At 35.2% G+C, this 4,283-nt stretch overlaps 1 pseudogene; it reads left to right on the top strand.

Moving 5' to 3' along the window:
* The first annotated feature begins 1,617 nt into the window (after positions 1-1,617).
* LOC133775525 (U2 spliceosomal RNA) lies at positions 1,618-1,750 on the top strand (annotated as a pseudogene).
* Positions 1,751-4,283: the final 2,533 nt, after the last annotated feature.

Here is a 4,283-nt window from a genome sequence, read left to right as displayed (position 1 = left end):
TAAGAACTTTTTTTGACATACTGGGATAAGAGAGAATTAAGACTTCAGAACTCGGATTCTGGAACTGTGGGTCTTGTATTTACGTTTTTGTGTGTATATTTGAGAAAATATGAAATGTCATTCACTGAGGAGAATTATATTTTTTGAGAGAAAGTACTACATGAAAGTGTGAATAATAACATTGTATGATAATATCACCATTTGTAATGCAGGAAGAAGTGCCATTAGAGGCAATTTAATCTCACTTTTTAGTGAAATTTGGAAAGGGTCTGTAAATCAAAAAGAATAGCCAAGAGATTGACCATCTTAATCAGTTGACTAGAAAGGTTAGGATGACTTACGTTAGCAACAGCCTGAACCTCTATATAACATCAGAAAGTGTTACTAGAACCTGAGTTTCTGGAGACCATGGATACCTTTGAGTAGCAGCAATGTCATGTAAAATGCAGTTCTTCCAAGAACCAGAACTGGTAGTAATGCCAGCAATAAAGGCAAAAACTCTCCAAAGATGCCACATTGTAGACATCAGTACCATCAGACAAGAAAGTTAAAGGCTCTTTAGGATTATGGGTGAGAGACTCAGGATGCTGCAAGGAAAAGAGGGATACATGGGCTGCTGTTCTCAATGGTACAATCTATCTTTATGCTTTCTTACATTTTGAGAAAATACACATGTATTAATATTCTATTCTAGGGTGAGGAATCAAATTTTACTTATATGCAAAACAGAAAAAGAAAACTACATACTATTTGGTCTATTTCCTTATTTTTGTATTGAATTAGATTACTACAATTAATTTATCCAGCAGCATGAAACTACATTATGATCACTCTTTTCATGATTTTTGAGAAGACTCCACTTGAATAGAAAGATATAATTGTGATACCTTTCATACTGGAAATAATACTTAATATGAAGGAAAATTCTTATTTACATAAATAATATTACACTTGGAATTGTCACTGAAATGTTTCTATTTTTTAACAGTCTAAAGAACCATTTATAACAAATGTAATTCACTTTTGGATTCTAAGCTATCACTCTTGGTTGAAAATTATTTAAGTGATACATTAGCAGTATCTTTTTTTCTAGACACGACATTATTATAAAGTGTATTATCCTAACTCCTTTGCTATCCCAATCACCTAAGAGATAAATAATAGAAAAACAGGAACCTCTGGCAGAAAACACAATTGCTTACATTATTCTCTTAGAAATAAGGCATTTATTAAGGCAACTCTGGGAAAAAAAAGTAAGAATAACAAGAATTAGTCTATCTTGACTTTCTGAATTCATAAAATGAATAAAAATGTTTCTTCTCCATTCTGTAGACTAACTAGCTTGAACAAATTTATATCATTTAATAAATAAAGGATCCAGAAGCCAGGAGATCCATCCAGGTCTCCCACATGGGTGGCAGGAGCCCAAATACTTGAACCATCTCTTACTGCTTCTCACAAGCTGCTAGCAGGGAGTAGGATTGGAAGTGGAGCATCCAGACACAAACTGGCAACCACATGGGAGGCTGGTTTTGCAGGCAGCAGCTTTACTTGCTGTGCCAGAATGCTGGCCCTTGCTTTCTCCTTCTTAAAAGAAAACAAAAATAATGACACCCCATCACTTCTCGGCCTTTTGGATAAGATCAAGTGTAGTATCTGTTCTTATCAATTTAATAATGATACCCTGACTTATGCTGTTAATGCTATTATGAGGTTAATTAGTAATATTGTATGGATGGCAAGACACAAACAGCATGATATATAATAATTTACTGTCACTGAAATTAAGATAAATAGCTTTATTTATATATTACATTTAGAACAAGAAAATGTATTCTGCAACAATTGAAAATAAATCATGTATAAAGTCATTAATCAGATAAAATACTATCTGGATGCCTTCAGGCTTAATGGACAATAATGTGGTAGTCAGAAATGTACCACCACAAATTTTCTAATCTTCAGAATCTGTGAATATGTTGTGCTACATGCCAAAGGAGAATTGTGATTGCAATTGGAATTCAAGTTGCTAATCAGTTGACCTCAGAAGAGGAATATTACCCAGAATTTAGGATTTTGGATCCAAAATGATCATAAGAATCCCTAAATGTGAATAAGGGAAGCAGAAGACTCAATGTCACAGTGATAGAATATGAGAAAGATTTTATCAGTCATTCCTGGCTTTCAAGAGGACAGAAGAGCATGCATTAATCAAGGAAGGTGGGTGGCCTCTAGAAGTGATTAAAAGCAAGAAAACTGATTCTCCTCTGGAGTCCCCAGAAAGGAAAGGAATGCTGCTTCCTTCTAATACCTTGGCTTTTGTCCAGTGAGTGTTATTTAAATTTTTATTTATTTGAAAGTGAAGGGGTGGGGGGAGGAGGGGGTGTGAGAGAGAGAGAGACAGAGAGAGACAGAAAGAAAGATTTATCTGCCACTGTTTTACTTTCCCTAGTGCCTGCAGTGCTGGGTCAGGGTGAAGTCAGGAGCCCAGAATTCAGTCTGGGTCTCCCAAATGAGTTTCAGGGAGCATTTGGTCATTCATTTGCTGACTCTCAGGGTGAACATTAACAGAAAGCTGGATTTGGAAACAGAGCTGAGACTCAAATTTGAAACTGTCACATTTTTTGTCTTTAGTTTCAGTTGATGCATCTCTTAAATTTATTTGATGAACTCTGATATATGTCTTTCCATAATTTTTAATAATTTTCCTGTTTATTATATTAACTTTGAGTTATTAAAGATAAGAATTTGAAAAAAGAAAGAAAAATTTAAAAATACATTTAATATGATCTGGGTTTTTTTGGAGTTTATACAAGATAAATTGGGTGGTGACTTTAAAGAATTGTTGTATGGATATACTTTGGTACATGTGCCCTCAAGAATATTCTGAAAGGACATGAAAATATTGTTTGAATTTATTCTATAGATAAAACTGTGTCTGTCAAAGGGGTTGCTCATTAACCACGCCTCTAAATTTCTACAGGGAATTATAAATGGGGCATGGCTTTCATACTATGGATTTGATCACTTCTCTAAAGATTCCATTATGCTATTATTATGGAAGGAATCTCACCCATGTTCATAGAACACATCAAGCTCTGACAGATATGGTGGGTCCAGCAATCTGCCTCTTGTCATAACAAAAACTGTTCATAATCACATAATGTGTTTGGTATTGAATAATCTCTACCATGGGCAATGCATGGGTAGTATTTTTATTTGATGAGCAAAATAATAAAATAACTTGCAAATAATGACCCCAATTATAATTTTGGTTACATTTAGTTCAGTTGATCTATCAGGGGTCACTGTATCACTTCCTGTTGTCCAAGTGACACCTTTAAAGGAATGTCTGTAAATCAACATCAGGCATTAACTGGAGTAAATCTATTTAATGGCTTTTTAAATATATTGTTGATAGTTAACACTGGGACTTAGAGAGGTAGCTGATATTCTTAATATCTTATCATGTGATAGCTTCTTGATAATGTTTTTTTTTAAATAACTATATATTTAAATATTTATTTATTTATTTGAAGGTAGTGTTACAGTGAGGCAGAGGCAGAGAGAAAGAGAGAGGTCTTCCATCCTCTGGTTCACTCCCCAGATGGCTGAAATGGCCAGAACTGTGCTGATCCAAAGCCAGGAGCCAGGAGTTTCTTCTGGTTCTCTCACTTAGGTGCAGGGGCCCAAAGACTTGGGCCCATCTTGTACTGCTTTCCCAGGACATAGCAGAGAGCTGGATTGGAAGTGGAGCAGCTGGGACTCAAACTAGCTCCCATATGGGATGCCGGCACTGCACGTGGCGACTTTACCTGCTACGCCACAGTACCTGCCTCAGTAATGTTTTTAATACATCCTTTCATGATATAATAATGCACCCTCTTGTTTTTATCATGTACTTTTCCTATTTCATTATTGTCCACTTTCATCCATATCCTTCCTCCTCTAGTGGCATTTTCTGGTTTGGCTGTGTTGTTTGATGCTGGACATATAAAACATCAGCCTGGAAGATGTAACATTTGGACAAGTACAGAATTAGAGGACTCTCTCTGAAGCTTGGTGGTGGAGTCACTTTAACTGTGCTTATCCATAATCTAGTTATTTATAATTAGATTTAGCAACCTGTACTTATCACACTTATCACATATCTAGATTCCTTAAGTTCTCTATCTTACTTCCTATGGAGTAAAATCATAAAATCATAAAATCATCAATGTATTTCACTAAGTTACTTGTAAAGATTAGTGAATTAGAAACCTGAAATATCAGTTTATGACAGT

The sequence above is a fragment of the Lepus europaeus genome, chromosome 16 (assembly GCF_033115175.1).
Source record: "Lepus europaeus isolate LE1 chromosome 16, mLepTim1.pri, whole genome shotgun sequence".
NCBI lineage: Eukaryota > Metazoa > Chordata > Mammalia > Lagomorpha > Leporidae > Lepus > Lepus europaeus.
This window is presented reverse-complemented; position numbering and strand designations above follow the sequence as displayed.